The sequence below is a fragment of the Mobula birostris genome, chromosome 1 (assembly GCF_030028105.1).
Source record: "Mobula birostris isolate sMobBir1 chromosome 1, sMobBir1.hap1, whole genome shotgun sequence".
Taxonomy (NCBI): Eukaryota; Metazoa; Chordata; class Chondrichthyes; order Myliobatiformes; family Myliobatidae; genus Mobula; species Mobula birostris.
This window is the reverse complement of record NC_092370.1, coordinates 118,722,516-118,744,617: the sequence shown is the minus strand read 5'-3', so window position 1 is coordinate 118,744,617 and position 22,102 is coordinate 118,722,516.

Genomic DNA, 22,102 nt, shown 5'->3' with positions numbered 1-22,102 from the left:
CTGTAGGTGAAGACTGCCTATAAGCTTAACACCCCCCCTACCCTCAGTTGTCTCAACAATCTCCCAGTCAGATCTACCCCCAACATCAAAACCAGAAGAGATGTGCTTCTGGTGTGGTATCACCATAAGAAATGGCATAATAAAACAGAAACTCAACCAGACAGGTAGGTGGGTACTGGTAACTCTTAAATCAGAATGGGATACGTTCCAACCTTCCAGCCTCACAGCTGAATTCCACAGCTTCAGGTGATCTTCCCTTTGCCTCCCTGCATCTGAAATGGCTGTTTCTGCCACTCATTCATTTGTGATAAGCCCAGTTTTCCTTCTCCATCGATACAATCTGATCTGCCGCGTATAACCTAGAGCCCAATGTTCCCTTTTTACCCACAGTCAACATTGATTCCTTGAATCAATGAATACCCACAGTCAACAAGGAATGAAAGGGTTATCATATGAGGAACCTTTGATGGCTCTGGGTCTGTTCTCGCTGGAATTTAGAAGGATGAGGGGGAATCTCATTGAAACCTTTCAAATGTTGAAAGGCCTGGACAGAATAGATGTGGAAAGGACGTTTCCAATGGTGGGAGAGTCTAGTACAAGAGGACACAGCTTCTGGATAGAGGGACGTCCATTCAAAACAGAGATGTGGAGAAATTTCTTTATCCAGAGGGTGGTGAATTTGTGGAATTTGTTGCCACATGCAGCTGTGGAGGCCAGGTTGTTGAGCATATATAAGGCAGAGATTGACAGGTTCTTGATTGGACATGGCATCAAAGGTTGGGAAACCGGGTTGAGGAGGAGAACAAAAAGGATCAGCCATGATTGATTGGTAGAGCAGACTTGATGGGCCAAATGGTCTAATTCTGCTCCTTTCTCCTATGGTCTTGTGATTCGGAATGTGGGAGCTTTCTGAGCGTGCTCTTCGATCATTACGGGTTGGCTATGTTCTCATGGTACAGCAAGGACCATAAGGCAATTAGAACAGGAATAGCAATACAGAAATGAAAGTTTTCTTTTCATTCGGAATTCTCAGAAGACTCCTGAACCATGACCTTTCACCTACATAAATCTTAATTCTAAGACAATATCTCTTTCAGAATATATTTGTCGTGGTCACTTATTGCATGAGTAATTTCTTAATAAAGGTTTCAAATAAGGCCAGTGTCATTGTGAAAGGCTGTTCCTTTGATGTGGAGTGGTAAGGATATTGACGTGAGTGCCTCCTTTGTGTGAGAGCTTTCTCCTGAGTGCCATTAGAAACATGAAAGCAAAACTAAATATTCTCTTGTTTCCTGTACAAGTCCCACTCCGACTCCCTTTCCCCTGCCTGTGTGCACTGACCAGCTCAAGGAAGTCACTGGCCGGAGACAGAAGGTGGTATATCAAACTTCAGGACATTTCCAGGGATATGAAGTCGATGTCCTTAACAAGGCCATAGACTGACTAGTAAGGCTGCTTTCGTGTCTGCAGAGAATGTGGAGTTTAGCAAGACCACACAGGCTGTAGCCACCAGCCATTCACAGATACGCAGTAATAAAGGACATGAGTTACTCACTTTACAAAATGTTCATGTTTGACAATTCATCAGAGCTATTAGTGGGAGCCTGACCTTGTTCTGGCTGACTCTGGGAATCAATCTCCAGGGCCCTGACACTCAGTCTAATCTCCCCCAACCTCACAAAGTGATGGCCGTGCACTTCTCAATGAATCACTATGGGGGAGGATTCCTTTCTGTAACTTTGAGAGGGCTCCTCATGATTTGGATTCATAGATTCGCAGTGTAATGTAGTTCAGAAACAGCCGTTTGTCCCAACTTCTCCATGCCAACCAAGGTGCCAATCTAAGATAGTCCCATCTGCCCGCATTTGGCCCACATCCCTCTAATCCTTTCCTATCCATATATTTATCCAAATGTCTTTTAATTTTGTTATTTTACCTACCCAAGCTGCTCCCTCTAGCAGCTTGTTCCACGGTTGAAATTTCTGCATGATGAAGTTTCTCCAGAGGTCCCTTTTAAATGTTTCCTCCCTCAACTTAAACCTATGCCCTTTAGTTTCAGGTTTCGCTGAGAAAAGGGACTGTGTGCATTCAACCTATCTATGCCCCTAATGATTTTATAAACCTCTATAAGTTTACCCCTTGGTCTCCTACGCGATAAGAAATAAAATCCCAGCCTGCCCAACCTCTCCCTATAACTCAGCTCCTCAAGTCTTGACAAAGTCCTGGATGCTTAAGGAAGGAAAAACTCCTTTTCATCCCCGTGGATCATAAATTAAATGTTGCACTGACAGAATTTCCAGACAGATGCTTACAAAGGAACACTTGGAACCAGGCAGCCATATCGGTAAAGGGTAATGTTACGTGCCTGGCGAATGACAAGCAGCAGCTCTCTCTCCTGCAGCAGTGTTTGGTCAGCTGACACTAAGCAAACACTAATAGGACTAGGAGTGGTCCATTTGGCTCAAGCGTGTTCAGACTCTTCAGCCGATCTGGTTTATGTCTACCACTCCACTCAATTTTCCAGCAATGTTATCTTCCATCACTGAAACTGAGGTATACATCCACTTATGCATCCAACCCTTTCTGATTCTTAGTACTCGATGGTGCCAGATGGCAGACAAATGCATCCGTTATCTACCAGGTGAAAGAGAGTCTAACAATCCATCCATATCAATCTTGAACATAAACAACTACAGAACATGCGGATCCCTCTGGGGAAGTATTGCCTGGGGTTTGAGGGACTGAATTACAGAGAAAGGTTGAGCAGTTTGGGATTTTATTCACTGGAGTGTAGGAGAATGAGGAATGATCTTACAGAGATGTATAAAATCACAAGGGGCATAGTTAGGGCCAACGTGCACACTCCTCATCGCAGGTGTAAGGAATCAAGAACTAGAGGTCATAGGTTTAATGTGAAAGGGAAAAGATATAACAGGAACCTCAGGGGTGACTTTTTCACCAGAGGATGGTCAGTATATGGAAGGAGCTGCTTGAGAAAGTGGTTGGGGCAGGTATGTTAACAACATTTAAATATAACATTGACAGGTACATGAATAGAAAGGGGTAAATAGAAATAGGAGTCTTGGTTGGCATGGACAATTTAGTCCAACGGGTCGAATGCATGCTATATAACTCTATGACCCTAATGTCTCTTAAGTCTCCATTTAGACCTCTCTGTGCAAAGGAGAACAATCTTAGTTTACCCACAGAGCCAAAAGTCCTTATTCCTTGGATTTTTTTTCAATCATTCCTACAGCTACGGTATATGGATTCAATGAAGTAGTTTATAATCTGACTGTTCCTTTCAGAAGGGACTGCATTATTGTTATTGGTATTGATTTATTATTACCACATCCGCTGAACTACAGTGAAAAGCTAGTCTTGTTCATACACAGATCAAATCATTGCACAGTGTATTGAGGTAGAACAAGGAATGTGAACCCTCTCAACCCTCTCAACCTCAACACTTTTGATGTTGATAGCAGCATGTGCACCATCCCCCTTCCTAATGTCAATGACTTAGTCTTCTGTTTTGCTGACGTCGAGAGAAAGATTGTGGGTACTAAGCTCTATCCCTATCTCCCTATCTCATTCTGACTCACTGTTATTTGGGATATCGCCCACTATGGTGTTATCATCTGCAGACCTGTAGATGGAGTTAGAGCAGAGCCTAGCCACACAGCCACGAGTGCACAAGGAGTAAAGGACTGAGGATGCAACCCTGTAGAGTCCCAGGGTTCAAACAATCATGGAGGAGGTTTCGCAGTCTATCCTTTCTGATTGTGGTCAGGAAGACAATGATCCATTTGCAGAGGTAGGTGTTGAATCCCAAGGTCTGGAATTTTGGTGAGGAACTTGTTTGGATTTATAGTTTGTTTGGAACTATTGAAAGCAGAGTTGTAGTCAATAAACAATAGTCTGATTTAGTTATCTTTATAGTCCAGCCACCCCAGAGGTGAGCTTGGGGCCAGGAAGATAGTATCTACAGCCGACCTGACTCGGCAGTAAGCAAATTGCACTGAATTGAGGGTATCTAGAAGGCTGGAATTAGTGTGTGCCACCATGACTAGCCTCTCGAGGTCAGAGCCACCAGGTGGTACTTGTTAAGGCATATCATCTGTTTTTTTTACAGTTTGTACTGAGATGATAGTGGTCTTCTTAAAGCGGGTGAGAACCACAGATTGAAGCAGGGAAAAATTATAAATATCTGCAAATACCACCCCGTCCCCCCGCACATGATCCAAGAACACGGCCAGGGGGATATTTAGGCCAGATGCTTTCTGCGGCTTCACTTTCCCGAAGACTGATCTTATTTTCACGATGGTGATTGTAGATTGAGGTGCACTGGAGGTTGTTGGGTAGGTGGTGATATACCCATTCCCTTCTGTTCAAAGCGTGCATAGAAAGCATTAAGTTCATTAGGAGGGGATGTGCTGTCATTGGCAATACTGTCTGACTTTCGTGCTGTATTATAGTTGCCCAATTTTTTGTAATGTTTATGCAGTGTGATTATTGTAATGTTATTTTTATGGTTGCTAAGTAAATCAAAGTTGATTGGCCCAAGGCACATGGAAATTTTCTGAGACGTAACAGCAATAATTTGGCCTGGCAATATTGCTTCTACTTTCTAACTGAGGAAATCAGCCTCCGATAAACACTTAGTAGAGCCTTCCGTTGCCTTGATAAGTTAACAATGTTCACATAAATCATCACCTCAAGGTTTTAGTCATGATATAAAAATAAATCAGTTTTCCTCTTTCAATATTTTTATTAATATTATATAAATTGCATGAACACAAATACAAAATTCATAAGGATACAAGTAATATGAATTACATTACATTTAAATCACAATAATATGATCACAGTATCCCATATTCCAAACCAATCATGTAGAAAAAAAGATTGAATTCTGAAATGAAATAAAATAAAATAATTTTATTTTATTAAAAAAAATCTACCCTCACTACCAAAATGAGCTGGTTGGTAAAAAAAAAGAAGGAAAAAAATACTTTACCATATAATATTATAATAATAATGGCTCAGATCCACACTTTAATAACTGTTCAAAGATTATGAAAATAACTCAGAAAGCGTCCCCATAACATTAGAAAATCATGTTTAGAATCAGAAATCGAACAACGAATCTTCTGTAGGTCAAGGCACAACATAACGTCAGATAGCCATTGAACATGAGTGGGCGGGGCGGCCTCCTTCCACTTGAGCAAGATCGCCCTCCTGGCCATAAGAGACATAAAGACCAATACCCGCAAATTAGATGGCTTCAGTTTTGTAGCACTGTCCTCAACAATACTAAACATAGCAGTCAAGGGATTGGGCTTAAAACTAACATTGAAAAGTACAGAAAAAGTTTGAAATACATCTTTCCAAAATTTTTCAAGGCTTGGACATGTCCAAAACATATGAATTAGTGTGGCCACTCCATTAGTACATCTATCACAGTAAGGGGAAATATCTACGTAGAAACAAGAGAGCTTGCCTTTAGACATATGAACTCTATGTACCACTTTGAATCGTAATAAAGAATGACGAGCACATAATAATGAAGAATTAATCAATTTTAAAATAATCTTCCGGCTCTCTTCAGATATGAAAATCTGTAAATGCTTTTCCCAGTCTCCTTTAATTTTACCTAAAGAGGCCTTTTTCAGTCCCACAGCAGCCCGTAAATGTAAGATATAGAACCGTTGTCAAAGGGTTTCAGATTAAAAATTGTATCTATTATATTCTTATCTAGACTTGTAGGAAATGTATGCAATTGAGATCTTAAAAAATCTCTAATCTGTAAGTATGGAAAAAAGTGGGTATTGGAAAGATTAAATTTCGTTGAAAGTTGCACAAAAGAAGCGAGATTCCCTCCATCAAACAAATCCTGAAATCGTTTAATACCCAATCTATCCCATTCTTTAAAAGATAAGTCAATTATAGATGGTTTAAAAAACAATTAGAAAAGATGGGACTCGAGAGGGAGAGTCTCAATAAACCAAAATGTTTTCTAAACTGTAAACAAATCCTCAAAGTATGGTTGACCACCACATTGTCAGTTAGTTTATTTAAAGATAAAGGATGCGAGGATCCAGGTAAAGAAATAATGGAAAATTTCATAACAAAGTTGACTTCCAAAGAGACCCATATAGGACAATTCTCATGGTTAATGTAATATATCCAGAACGTAATATTTTGTATATTAACTGCCCAATAATATAACCTAAAATTGGGTGAGGCAAAGCCTTCATTCTGTTTGGTTTTTTGAAGGTGATCTTTATTTATTCGAGGTTTTTTATTCTTCCATATATAGGAAGAAAGAATTGAATCCAAGGAGTCAAAAAAAAGATTTAGGAATAAAAACAGGCACAGCTTGAAAAAGGTATATACATTTAGGTAAAATATTCACTCTTAATGTCCGTACAATCTGCACACTGTGTGAAATAACATGTTACTTCAGGATGAGAATAACGTAGAGACTTTAGTACTGGATCCATTGTGAATGCTCTTTGTAACAGTCAAGCAAATGTAGCACTAGGCTCCCTCTCAGCTCAAACTCAGTAAGTCACAGGCTTGTCTCAAGGATTTAACCCAGGCTGATACTCTGAGCGGGTTTCTGAGATAACACTCTCAGCAAGATCTGACAACTTCAGCTGAGATGTCAAACTGCCTAATCTCAAGTAGGTTGAAGTGACAGGTACATTCTCCCAGATGTTCTGGCCAATACCTGTCCTCCAGTCAATATGACCATGTTACTACGAGAACAGAGACTACTGTTTCTTAAGTCATGATCACACTGTGTATATGGCCATAGAGGGCTTGTGACCTCCTGAGATGGTAAACATGACTGGGAAAATGAATGTTGTTCCTTCTCTTCATCTTCTGAAGCCATTCCCTGATCTTAGTGAACATAGAGATGTAAGTCCCAACTCATCACACAATTCTCTCATCAACTAGATCTCCATCTGCCCAACATTCCAACGTGGACAGAGGTCTTTCCATAGTTCCTACAAAAAGTAGATGTAGTTAGATGTGAATGACAGAAACAACAATGTTATCTTGCCCAAGCACAAACAGTACGTTATTATTAAAACACTGTGATGTGGTGGTCCCAGTCACACTGGGTGGCTGGAGTCGAAATGGTTCCGGACAAAGGGAGAGACATGGTCTACAGCAACCCACAAGGCAAGGCTATCTATTTGTATTGTGATACTGGGCACTGATGGCATCATTGCCCATATCACCAGGACCCTGAAAACAAACAGATGCTTGTGTGAAATGTTTGGAAAGAAGAATATTCCCACCCGCAGGAAGCTTGTTGTACTTCTAACACCATTCAGAAGTTTCAGAATGTTCCAAAATGCTTCTCAGTCAATGAAGTGCAGTAATGTAGGAAAACAATGTCGTAGTGTTGGACATCAGATTTAAGATGATTGGTAACAGTGTAGTGATGTAGGAAACCAAATTTGAGATGGTTGGTAAAGAGCTAGAGGAAAGACATATTATAAAAACCGGGGGTTGACAAGAGAAGGAGTTGGGCCTCGATCCTGTTTCCCCATTCACTGAGATTATGGCTGCTCTAATCTCCCTCACAACCCTTCAATCTCTCATGGACCAATACTCATTCAGCCTCAGGCCCGAATATGCTCAGAGATTCAGATTCCACAGTTCCTTGGGGTAGACAAAGGGTCATCATCCTCTGAGACCTCTAGTAAAATTTGCATGTCTATGAAGAAAGAGTAGGGCAGTGGGACTAATTGGGGAAATTGAGCAGTCAGCTAACACAAGCATGATGGGCCGAGTGGTCTCTTTCTGCCCTGAATGTGCTGTGGATCCGAGATTGCTTGACTGGATATTTCCATGATCCTGAATGGTTTGTTTTTTGGTTGTGCTGCACCCTTTGGTACCAGATTCCTTCACATAGCTCATCTTCCACCCTCCCCATGACCCCCACTCTCTGTTCATGAGCTCTGCTTCTGCAGCCCACACTGTCAAATGACTTGTCATCCCTCACAGCTGCTCGGTTTGTCCATTCTCCACTTCAACTGGATTATCAGTCAGTACAGTGAAAATCTACAATCTGTATTCCAATTTCAAGTGCTTTGGGACCCAGACCATCAGGTGCTAGTTTCTGCATTCTTTAACATACCAGAGCCCTTCTTACCAAGATTCTTTTAACACACGAGGGCCCTGACTGCCCCGTTCCCTTTAACACACCAGGCCTGGGTTCCCACACTTACTCTAACACAGTTCCTATGCTGCCTTTACTAATGAGAGCCCAGGTTCTTAAATTCCCTTTAACACCTGAGGCTCTGGTTCCCACAGTCCCTTTAACACACCAGAGCCCATGTTCCCAAGCTCCCTCTAACACACTAGGGCCCCAGCTCCCCTATTTCTTTTAACACACCAGGCTCCCTTTCACAGACAGGGCTCCAATTTCAGCCCATCCTAGTAACTCACTTTTCCACATTCCCCTTGCAAAATCTTTGTAAAATAGTACCTTAAAGCTGTGTTGGAATATTAATCAACCCTCTGGAACATCTGCCAGCCCAGCACCACTGAAGTCCCAAGTGTACCAGATAAATGGAGTTTTACTGTTTTTTAAAATTATTTTTTCAGATCGGTCATCTGACAAGGCCCATCCTCAATTGCTGTAACTGTGACAAGCTGCTGACTGTCTCTCTCTGTACTATTGGAAATATATTTAAGCTTTGCAATGTCCTGATATTCCAGCGTGTTCATTGTCAGCTGTGAAATCTATTTAAGAAATTTTGCCAAATGGCTTTTGGTTAGCAAAAATATGTCAGGTTCTTGTCTAAAATTACCAGTCAATTCTCCATGAATTGGAATGTGCAGAGTCCATCCCAAACCTCTCCCATCTCTGTGTGTAGAACTATTTCCAATTTGGTACACCTCAACAGTACATTCAACTTTAAATTCTATGAAATTTATGTACTACGAACTATGTACTTCGATAATAAATTTACTTTGAACTTTGAATAATATTGTGACAAGTTTTCTGAGCAGTGCCTGAGAAAGGCAGAGTCCATTTTAAGGACCCGCATCACCCAGGACATGCCCTCTTCTCACTGTTACCATGAGGAAGGAGGTACAGAAGCCGGAAGGCACACACTCAGTGATTCAGGAACAGCTTCCTCCCCTCTGCCATCCAATTCCTAAATGGTCATTGAACCCACAAAAACTACCTCTCTTTCTTTCTCAATTATTTCTGTTTTTGCACTATTTTAAATTTATCTATTTAATATACATATACAGTTTATACTTACTGTAATTCATTTCATTTATTCTTTTTTCTATATTTTATGATGTATTGCATTGTGCTGCTGCCACTGAGTTAACAAATTTCACAATATATTAAATCTCATTCTGATTCTGAAGTTTTTTAGGCAGAGGAAGCAGACCTTTGGATTTTTGTGTCTAGTTACAATTTATGGTCAATGTGTTTGACGTTTTTTACATCTTTGTAATTCTATAATTAAAAGCTTTTACAGAGAGCTGTTGATAACTGGGTAACACCCTTGTCTCTGCTTCTGAAGGCTTTGAGTTCAAATGTTACACTAGGGAATTGAACACAAAACCCTGGACTGTCTATCCGACCTCTAATCCTAATTGATTGATGTGACTCAGTAATCCACACAAAAAAATCCTTAGCACATTTTGGCAATCTACAAATGCTATTCTTATTCGAGGATAACAATGGCCCATTTAAACAAATATTGGCTATGAAGATTATGCTTTTCTCTGTCAGCAAGAAACAGTCAGTCAGTTTAAGAACAAAAGAGAAACACTCTGATTGGCGGAAGGGAACCAGGGTCCCCGTTGTGATAAGGGGCACGGGAATCGAGGAATAAAGTAGTCCTGAGGATGGACAATGTAAGATGATGAGACCATCACCTATCTCTTTGTTCAAAGTTCAAAATAAATTTATTATCAAAGTACGTATATGTCACCATATTCAACCCAGAGATTCACTTTCTTGCGGGCATTCATTGTTGAACAAAAAAATGCAATGAACAACTACACACAAAGACTGACAACCAATTTGCAAAAGGAAACAAACTGTTCAAATACAAAAAGGAACAAATAATAAAAATAATGAATGAATGAATAAATAAATAAATAAATAAATAAACAGACAAACAAACAAACAAACAAATAAATGGATAATACTGAGAACATAAGTTGCAGAGTGCTTGAAAGTGAGTCCATAGGTTATGGAACCAGTTTTGTGTTGAGGTGAGTGAGGCTATCCATGCTGTTTCAGGAGCCTGATAGTTGAAGGGTGATAGCTGTTCCTGAACTTGGTGGTGTGAGAACTAAAGGCTGATTTATACTTGTGTGTACTAGCTTGCGCCATAGCCTATGCAAGTGGGCTATACCGTTGTGAGCACTTATATTCGTGCGTTGGTGTGTCTGTGTCTCTCTGCAATTCACCGCCAAAACGCTAGTTGGCGGTGGGGTTTCTATGCCACTGTGTTGAGTTTCTTCGTGTTGAAGCTCAACATGAAGAAACTCAAACTTCAAACAATGGCGACTGAAACAGAAGGAGGGTGTATTTTCTGTGCTTGTCCGGCCACTGAGAGACATGGATGAGGAAATGCATTTCAAATATTTTCGGATGTCGGCAGGTAGATTTGATGATTTGGTTCACCGTCTCCAACCATTTATTTCATATCAGTATACGCACAGTATACTCAGAGACTGGCAATCACCATTCGAGCTTTAGCTTCAGGTGGAAGTCAACAGGCTGTAGCAGCTAGCTACAAACTGGCGTCAAGCACAGGGTCCCCCATAATTTCGGAGGTCTGTAAAGCTTTATGGAAAGCATTGCAGCCAGAGTTCCTTCCCTGCCCTTCAGTCACCCAATGGGAAGCTATTGCAGCGTAGGAGGAGATGCAATACTACCAAACGGACCAATCACAGTTTTTGGTCAGTGTTGCAGGGTTGGCGTAGAGTACAGCGTAGGGTACGTGGTAGTACATGTACCTGCGGCGTACATTTGACGCACAAGTATAAATCAGCCTTAAGGCTCCAGTTCCTCCTTCCTGGTGGCAGCAGTGAGAAAAGAGCATGGCTTGGATAATGGGGGCCCTTTCCTGCGACAGCGCTCCATGCAGATATGCTCAGTGGTAGTGAGGGCTTTACCCATGATGGACTGGGCTGTATCCAGTACATTTGTAACCTTTACCATCTCCATACCAGGCACTGATAAAGTTAATCAGGATACTCTCCACTGTGCATCTGTCAAAGTTTTTGTTTTGAAAGGTTTGTGGGGTGTGAATTTGCCAAGAGACTATGGAAAACGATGCAAGGCTCCTTAATATGGTTCACATCAAGCAGCTGTTAATTTTGGAACTAAAATTGACAGCTCTTTATTAAGCAAAGACACTAAAGGCGAGAAGGTGAGATCACATCTCAGCCATAACCTCACTGAATGACAACAGGTTCAAGAGACTGCAGGGTTGTCTCCAGTTCTATGTTTCTTATTTATATATAAACGTTTATTTGCAAATTTGCAAAATATATATTTCTACCAGAATATGCACATATATCAAATTCAAATTAAAACATAACCATCCTGGTCCAGGCACTCTCTAGCCTCTACAGTGCCCAATAATCCTGTGGACATCAAGTGCTCCCTCTCCAGGGACACCTGGACACTGTTGTATTCTCAGAAAATTGGCAGGCGCTAGCTCAGCTGGAACCCCTACAGTCTATCGCCTGAACCTGTGAACAGCTACCTTGGCAAAGCTCAGGAGAAGATTGACAGAGAGGTCCCCTGGCCAACTTGCCCTCCTCCACACTGGGTGGACAAGGTTCCGGAGTGGGGCTGAGGTGCGACCAGAACTTGAGGAGCAGTCCCTTCAAACACTCAAAGAAAGGCAGCAACCTGTCGTGCTCAGTGTGAACACGAGACTCCACCAAGCCAGAGGAAGAGCAGCTGGCAAGTCCGTAGATGAGAGTGTGAGGATGGACCTACCACTGGGACAAAGTCAGGAGTTAAAACCTGCAGGAATAACCAACCAGATATGGCAGCCTTAAGTCAGAGCACAGGCTCCATAACACCTAATGCATGTCGGGTCACTGTTAACACTGCAGGAATCTGTCATTCCTTGTCTGGGTCCCACCCTCTATTTCTTGCTATTGTCAAGAGGCTGAATGCATCAACGGCTAGTTGTTGGGTGTTAATGGTCAGTATTTTAATTTAGTGACAAAAATAGTGACTTCATTTCCAGTTCCAGACTGTCAGTGGTGGGTGAAATTTCCACCTGTCAGACAATGAAGCAAGAAGTGAGTCAAAGAGGTTTTTAAATCATCCTTTCAGTCAATGGTCAATCAAGTTTGCTCCTGTGTCTGACATGAAGACTGACCGCTGCTGCTCCCATAATTACTGAAAACCCCAAGGGCCATGCTTCCTGGGGCTGGTATTTAGGGGATATAATGAGGTGGTTTTGAATTCTGCCAACATACTGTTGGAAAGTGACTTTGACAGTACATGAATAGAAAGAAGGAGGTGTACTTTATCTTATTTTCACTTATTAATTTAGATTAGAGATACAACATGGTAACAGGCCCTACCATCCCAAAGAGCTCACACTGCCCAGTTACACCAATGTGACCAATTAACCTTATTACCGGTACGTCTTTGGACTGTGGGAGGAAACCAGAGCACCCGGAGGAAACGCACGCAGAGCTGAGGAGAACGTACAAACTCCTTAGAGACGGCAGTGGGAATTGAACCTGGGTCGTTGGTGCTCTTACACTAACTGCTACCCTATCGTGCCATCCCAGCAACAATAACAAAACAGGAGAAGGCAACAGAAGCAAAACAACCTTTTCACATTCCTCCCACCCATCCACTCACACACCCAGACAGGCCTTTAACCCCAGGCCAGGGCTCCTCCGGGCCTCCAGTCTTTGCCCTGAATTTATAAGTTCTACTGTATATGTCCTGGTATTATTGTGAGCGGGGTTGGAGGATCTGGTTCATTATAATTCATTGAGTTTGGTGGGGTATATTTTTTAGATTTGGCGGTAGCACCGTGAACTCTCTCTATACTCACTGTCTAGGTAAAGTAGGCAACAAATCAAAGACCCCAGCCCCCGAACATTCTCTCTTCTCCGCTCTCCCATTGGGCAGGAGATTCAAAAGCCTGAAAGCACATACCATCAGGCGCAAAGACAGCTTCTACCTTGCTGTTATAAGACAACTGAATGGGCCCCAAGTACAGTAAGATGCACTCTTGACCTCACAATGTTCCTCGTTATGGCCTTGCACTCTTTGTCTGACTGCACCGCACTTTGTCTGTAACTATAGTACTTGCACTTTCAATGCATGGATGTGAGGAGTTGATTGGTAGGATGGCGTGGCATGAGATACAAGATAGACTATAGATGCTGGAAACCTGGAGCCACACACAAAGACCCCGGAGGAACCCAGTGGATCAGAGAAGTGAACAATGTTGTCTGATTTGCTGAGGTCCCCCAGCTCGTCTATGCATTGCTCATTTTACATTAGAGTTCCGTTGCCTTCGCTGCGCTGTTCCCAGTTCGCCATGCTGCACGGTTGCGTGCAAAGGGGAGGAGTGAAGGAAATAGCAAACTTCGGACAAGCTGGGTCACTGCTTTTCAAAGAGTTGAGGAAGGGGGATTGCATCAGACAGAAGATACAAAAGCATAACATGTTACCACTAGGCCTATGGACATCAACTATCCCATGTAATCAGACTCTTGAATGGACCTAAGATGGACCCTTGACCGCTCAGTCTGGCTTGTCATAGACGTTGCACCTTATTGGTTCTACATTGTTTTGTCACTGTTGTTCCTTCCATGCTGTCTCAATGCACTTCTGTTTAGAATGACTTGTCTGGATGGCATACAAACAAAATCTTCTCACTGTATCTCAGTACATGCTACAATAAACCTACTACCAATTACCAGCTTCTGTTTAGAATGACTTGTCTGGATGGCATACAAACAAAATCTTCTCACTGTATCTCAGTACATGCTACAATAAACCTACTACCAATTACCAGCTTCTGTTTTCCACTCTGACAAAAAGCATCATTTTATTCATTTTATTAAATTTCCTAGTAGATAGCATAAACATTTACAGCACAGGACTGATTCTTGATTTATTCAGATGTAATCCCTTTGTTTTAAGAATTTAGGGATTAAAAATGGATTGTTCACGACACAGAATGTAATGTCATCACTGGGTAATCCCACAATGCATGCTATGAATGTCCTGTTCCAGTAGCTCAATTAACAAGTTAACATAGTCTCACCAAGGTAACATCTTCTGGGAACGCCTAAGGAAACATTTTTGAACATTCAGCGAGAGAGCAGAGTTGTTAGACTTCATTAGAATCCAAACTACCAGTCTTAAATCATCTTATGACCATGTTGCAGAACTGCTCATTCACAAAATGATGAAAGGATTGTGCACTCAACATAGCCAGTAACACTAACAAGTTGTATTTATAGAACACAGTAAAGTATCCCACAGTGCTTCATAGGAATGCTTTCAAGCAAAATATAATGAACATATGAAGATGAACTGGAGCAGCTGAGTGAGAGCCAAGCCTGGCTGGAAGATTTTATGGAGATTTTTTCTTGACATTGAGAAAGAGAGTTTCAGAGCTGTACAGCATAGAAGTAGATTCTTCAGCCAATCACATCAATGCTAACTTTTCTCCCCCATCCCTTTTACCTGCATATATATACCTTATCTATTTCAGTGACTGTCTAAATGTCTGGTAGACATAGTGATTGTCTCTGATTCATCACCTCCCCAGCAGTGAGTTCTAGATATCAACCAATCAAAATTCTTTCCCTTCAAATCTCTTTTATTGATCTATCCTTTCACCTTAAACTTATACTGTCTTGCTTTTGATACCCTTGCTGTGGGGTAAATTATTCTTACTATTTCTCCTGTTAAAATTCTGTGTAATTGTGTAAGGTCGCTCCTCAGTCCCCTTTGCTCCAGGATAAATGAGCCCAGTCCATTCTCCCTTTTTCATTTTCTCCCCATAACTAAAGACCACCAGTCCAGGTAGCACCCTGGTGAATCTCTTCTGCACTCTGTCCAGTGTCACCACTTCCTTCCTGTTGTCTGGTGACCAGAATTGCATGCAGTACACAGTGTGTGGTCTCAAGCATAAGACCATAAGACATCACAGTAGAATTAGGCCATTTGGCCCGTCAAGTCTGCTCCACCTTTTAATCATGGCTGATCCTTCTTTTCCCTCCTCAGCCCCACTCCTCAGCCTTCCCCCTGTAACCTTTGATACCGTGTCCAATCAAGAACATATCAAGCTGTGCCTTAATACACCCAAAGACCTGGCCTGCAGGCTGCCTGTGGTAATAAATTCCACAAATTCAGCATCTTCTGGCTAAAGAAACTTCTCCGCATCTCTATTTTAAATGGATGCCCCTCTATCCTGAGGCTGTGCTCTCTTTTCCTAGACTCCCTCACCATCCTTTCCACATCTACTCTGTCTAGGCCTTTCAGCATTTGAAAGGTTTCAATGTGATCCCCTGTCATCCTTCTAAATTTCAGCAAGTACAGACCTAGAGCCATCAAATATTCCTCATATGATAACCCTTTTGTTCCCAGAATTATCTTTGTAAACCTCTTCTGGATCCTCTCCAATGCCAGCACATCTTTTCTAAGATGAGGGGCCCAAAACTGTTCACAATACTCAAGGTGAGGCCTCACCAGTGCCTTATAAAGCCTCAGCATCACATCCTTGCTCTTGTATTCTAGACCTCTTGAAATGAATACTCACATGGCATTTGCCTTCCTCACCACCAACTCAACCTGCAAGTTAATCTTCAGGGTGTTCTGCACAAGGACTCCGAAGTCCCTCTGCATCTCAGATTCCTGGATTTTCGCCCCATTTAGAAAATAGTCCGCACATTTATTTCTACTACTGAAGTACACGACCATGCATTTTCCAACATTGTATTTCATTTGCCACTTTCTTACTGATTCTCATAATCTGTCTAAGTCCTTCTGCAGCCTTCCTGTTTCCTCAACATGATCAGCCCCTCCACCAATCTTCGCATCATCTGCAAACTTGGCCACAAAGCTATCTACTCCATCAGCTAAATCATTGATATACAGTATAAAAAGAAGCAGTCCCACCACTGACCCCTGCGGAACACCACTAGTAACTGGCAGCCAACTGAAAAAGATTCTTTTGTTTTCACTTGCTGCCTCCTACCAATCAACCTATGCTCTAACCATGTCAGTCTATTCAGTGGTTTGGAAATTTGGAACATAACACTCCAACTCTTATATTCTTATATTGGGTTGGGCACGTGGCCAAATGGTTAAGGCATTTGTCTAGTGATCTGAAGGTCGCTAGTTCGAGCCTCAGCTGTGGCAGCATGTTTGTGCTCTTGAGCAAGGCACTTAACCACACATTGCCCTGGTGTCTGTGCGAGGAGTGGCGCCCCACATAGACTTCCAATCTGCGCCTTGTAAGGCATGAAAATGCCCGACGCAGGCCTCTCATGGTCTGAGTCGACATTCCCTCCCTCCTTATATTCTAAGCCCCAACCTATGAAGGTAAGTGTACTATAGAAATATTTTACCACTTATTACAGCAACTGAGATCATAAAGCTAGCATATTTAAACCTGGCAGTGCTGAAGCATTAAATGAGGGCAGAGATCTTCGAAGGTTGTAGGTGGGCTGAAAACAACTGCAGAGAGGCAGCGTTGTGACTTCGAATGAGCTACATAGATGTTAAGTATGATTTTATTCAGCTGAAGCAGACGTTCAGGATGATATCTGGTAGAAAAATCTCTTGGGAGAGTCTCTCTGAACCTAGGGTACAATGAGTTTATACTCTTAAAGCATAAAGGTAGCAGCACGTGATTAAATAGAGTTTCAGTTTCATTGATGCACTACAGAAAGCATCCTATCTGAATGCACAAGTGCTTGGTATGGCAACTGCAAGAAGCTGCAGAGAGTTGTGAACACACTCAGCACAACGCTTCCATGGACTCTGTCTGCTTTTCTCAAAGCAGTCACCATCAGACATACGCCTGAAAGCGTATACCACTAGGATCAAGGGCAGCTTCTATCCTATAGTTACAAGACTATTGAATGGACTTACTTATGTATTGAGATGCAGCCCGGAACAGGTCCTTCCAGCTCTTCAAGCTGCACCACTGAGCAAGCCCCCAATTTAATCCTAGCCTAATTACAGTGACCAATTAACCTAGCAACCGGTATGCCTTTGGACTGTGGGAGGAAACCGGAGCACCCAGAGGAAACCCACGTGGTCGTGGGGAGAACATACAAACTCCTTACAGACAGTGGCAGAACTGAACCTATGTTGCTGGTGCTGTAATCGCATTTTGCTAGTCACTACACTACCTTGCCACCCGAGTAAGGAGAGAAGAAAAAAAAGGTTTCAAGGAGATCCAGGGTAAAACTAGAAATGTCTTATTTTCATCTATGTTGTTGTCTTTCCGTATATATTGTAGTTAAAATTAGTTGCCATTGCTTACAAATTGTGAAAATAACAGGAATTAGGAGGAGGAGGAGAAGATGGCAGTGCGACGCAGCACGTGCGGCCTCTCTGGTGAATGATATCCGTTATCTGTCAAGTAGGGGACCGTGCACAATTCTGCTTTGATGGAGACGGATGTGAGAGTACGGAGGAACATCTGGAGAAACTTCTGAAATGCCTGCTTCGCTGCCGCTGCTAAGGTGTAGTAAGCGGAATCTCCGGAGCAGAAGGCCCCGAATCCTCAGCTTTGCTTGTTTCAGCGGCCAGGGCAAGGTCGAAGGTGCTCGGCAGAGGATGGCGCTCGGGAGGCTGTATCGGAGGGGCTGGTCAAAGTCTCGAAGTTTTCGGATGGACGGACTCGGTGTCGGCTGTGGATGGGTGCTTCCAATGCATCGGCAGTTGTCAGTGCCTTGGAGGTTTATGGCAGGGAGTTTCTCCCTTTTGCCGCCTGCTATCGGGGACTCGGGAGTCGATCGGGACTTGAGACTTCTTTTTTACCTTGCCCATGGTCTGTTCTTTATCAAATTATGGTATTGTTTTGCACTTCTGTAACTATATGTTATAATTATGTGGTTCTGTCAGTGTTAGTCTTTGGTTTGTCCTGTTTTCTGTGATATCACTCTGGAGGAACATTTGTATCATTTCTTAATGCATGTATGCATTTCTAAATGGCAATAAAAGAGGACTGAGTGTTCTCATAATCTAATCTAAAAAAAATTCAGAAAATCTTCTCAAATGAGATGTGCTCCCTTTGCAACTATGTAATTCCACTTGCCTACATGAAAAATTATTGAAGTAAACTCTGCAAATTTGACTACTTTCTAAATTGCTAAACTGGTTTATTTTCATGTACCAAGGTACAGTGAAAAACTTTGTTTTGCAAGCCATCCATACAGGTCAAATCATTACGCAATACGTTGAGGTAGTACAAAGGAAAACAGTAACAGAATGCAGAATCAAGTGTAACAATTCCAGAGGAAGCACAGTGCAGGCAAACAATGAAGTGCAAAGCCATAGCCAGGTAGAGCGTGTCTTGTCTCAGGAAGAGGGAAGTTTAAATGACACTTGGACAACGAGAGAAGATTATTAACACAAAAGGCAATTGGAAAGATTGAGAGGTGCTGTTTTTGAAGTTTCGGGATATGAAGGAAGGCTGATAGGATATGGAGGAAGAATGAAAGAGAGAGAAAGACAGAAGGACAAAGAGGCAGTGATAGAAAAAGACAGACAGACATAGAGATAGAGAAAGATTCAGATACAGGCAGATGGAGAGACCAAGACAATGGTATACAGGGGAACAGAGAGAGAGAGAGAGTATCTATTTCCACTGGTCAGGAGTTACAGATCAGGTAAGGTCTCATTAACTGACAGAGAGGCTGAATGGCTTCTTCCTGTTCCTCCATCAAGGGGTTTTTCATTTTGGGTTTGTGTTGAAGATGTCAATACCTTGGCTCTCCTGCCTCCTGTGATGTAAGGGATCAATTCCTTTCTCCCACCCTGTTACATCTTCATTTCCTGGACATCTAGTGTGACACGATACCGAAGCTGGGATTGTCTGGAACTGGAATTGGAACTGGTTTATTATGTCACATGTACTGACATACAGTAAAAGGTTTGCTGTACATACTGTCTGCCACCTTCCACGGCCAGACAAGGTTCTGTGAATACCACTCATGGCTTGGATTTCGAAACAGTGTGGGCTCAAGTCCCACTCTGTAACTCGAGCATCTAACTTTAAGTTAGTGTTGTCAATATATTGCAGAGAGAGGGTGGCTCTGTGGCACATTATAGTTGAAACATTAAACTAAGACCCCACATATCCACATAGTATGGAGTCAAGTAGTTCACAATGGGACAGTTCTCCTTTGTCTTCTGGGCGAATTATGCAGACTTCACTAAAACAAAGCAAAGTAACTACCTTGTCGCTGTTTTCAGGAGGTTGCTGTACATAAACTGCCCATGCTTTACTGAGTGTTTTGGAATATCCAATGTTCACCTGTCTGAAACTTTGCAGAAGACGTCAGTGTTTAAACTGTCCACCATCCATGATTCCAGTTTGCCTGCCTTACCTCTGGAGAATCTGACACAGTCCTGGGCTGTCACGTTCCTCCACTGTTCTCCACAGTCCATGTGTCAGGCTGAGCAGCTGGAGATCGGTTCTCTTCCTGTAATGATGCAACGATTGCTGGCAGAACAAAGAAGCACTTCTTTCAAGCGAAGGGCATGGCTGGGAGAAATAAACCCTGCATTTTGAGATGGTGTGCTGCCAGTAGACATACTTCATTCCAAAACATCCCACAAATATGCCCCTTTCTACAGCTCTCTTGTGCAGTGTTAAACCAGAAATCAGGCTCCTGATTTTCTGCTTTATAAGCCTCCAGTATTCCATCCCATCTCTGGTCAGGCCCAGATGTGGAAGGTGGACCTCACTAACCCTTCTCTCTACCTACTTTTGCTTCTATACACAGTCTCCTTTGCTTGCAGAAGCGGTGATACCCAGAGTCCAAGAAATGGGTGGATTGCCAGTCAGCAGGAGCAGCTAGTACAGTGGTTACGTTACCAGAAGCTTAAACTATAGGCATGTGTTCAAATCCCACAGCAGCAGTGGAATTTAAATAAATCAGTAATACCCATGGAATTAGTGGACTGTCACCAAGCCTGCATCTGCTTTTCCAATGAACACAGGAAAACAGGAGCATGAGGAGGCTGCCTATCTCCTCAAGGCCACCCACCATTCATTGAGTTAGACAACATTCCCTGTGACCTACTCTCCTTCACACATGCCTGCTGGCGGGTTAGCAAGAGTGTTTCATGGTTGGGGAGGTCAGTGAGGCATGGATGAGGAACAAAGTGGAGGAGGGAGCTCCAGCATTTCAGGTTCCAAATACTAAGATGAGAACCAGACGTGTGCTGGTGGTTTATCGTCCCCACTGTCTTGCCCAATATTGTCCAATAAACATGTCGAATATACAGTACTGTACTGATAAGTTTGTCCTTGTTTTTGTGGGAGCTTGTTGTGCACGTTGCTTCCTACATCAGTGTCTCATTCCGATGTGATTTTATTTGCATTCATTATCCCTTGGCTTCCTACTCCTCCATTGGAACGTCAGGTGGAATTCCCTGAGAGAGAACGGCCAGTTGCTTCTAAAGACGGAGAAGTCTGGGAAATTACGAGGGGTATAGATAGAGCAAATGCAAGCAGGTGTTTTCCACTGAGGTCGGGTGAGAGTAGAGCTGGAGGTCAATAGTTAAGGGTGAAAGGTGAAATATTTAAGCAGAACTTCTTCACTCAGAGGATGGAGCGAGTGTAGAACAGGCTGTCATCAGCAGAATGGTGGGTGTGGGCTCAATTGCAACATTTAATAGAAGTTTGGATAAGTACCCGAATGGAAGGAGAATGGAGGGCTTTGGTCCAGGTGAGGGTCGATGGGACTGGGCAGAATTATTCTTTGGCATAGACTAGCTGAGTTGATGTTTTGTAGTGCTCTGTGACTCAGAGTGATCTGAAAAGTCAATCGAATTTATCGTCATGCATCATGTACAAGTATGGTGAGTTACAGGTACAATGAAAATGTTACTTGCAACAGCATCATGGCACACAGGTAAGGACAACAAACAGAATATTAATAACACATAAATATTACACTATACACTAAGCAAAAGACTGAGCAAGAGGAAGATCTTAGTGGAATAAAACAATGCAACATCATAGACAAGTCCATGGTCAGGCGAAGATGATTAGTAATATTCTGTTGCTGAGATGGGGTTAGGACTGTTCAGGCCAGTTTAAGAACCTGAAAGCTGTGAAAGTCAAGTTCATTCTCATGCACAATGACATGTTTGCACAAGTGCAATGAAACACCTCCAGCAACAACACAGGCACATGGAATCATATAAGCAGCATTCGCAAGAAAAACATTAGTAATACACAATTTCTTACAACAAAACACAATTAGAGCATTTAGTGCAAAATGTTCATAGCATTACTAAAATGTGGTGATTAGGACTCTGCTGGTCGGTTCAAGAGCTGAATGGGTGAAAGAAAGCAACGGTTCTTGAAAGTGGTTGTGTGGGATTGGATCTGCAAAGGCCTGACTGGGAACAGAGTGATTGGCTGCAGTGTGTGGTAAGCTCCCAGTAGACCAGCCTTGCTGGAAGCTACCCAGTTCAAGCTCTGCTTCTGCACCCTTTCAGCAACACAGAAGGGCACTGTAGAGTCTCCAGCCTGAATGAAAGGGTCTGGCACAGCTGGGCTCTCTGCTGGTTGGGTTAAATGTGTCGGTGTTCTGGTCTGACCTCATTCCGGAATCAAAGCACAACTGCTGCCAGGTCACTGTGTCTCTGTGAGGATGGCAACTGTACATGGAACCAGTTGAGTTACCAGGGTTTAACTTCTTTCTCACACAAAGATTGTGATCTCTCCAACCCTTGTAACTTCACAATTCATTGGAGGTACTTCTATGTGTTTTTTAGAAACTGAACTCATGGCTCATAAGGCTGACATTTATTACCTATCTCTAATTGTCCCCTTAAGAAGAAGGCAGTGAG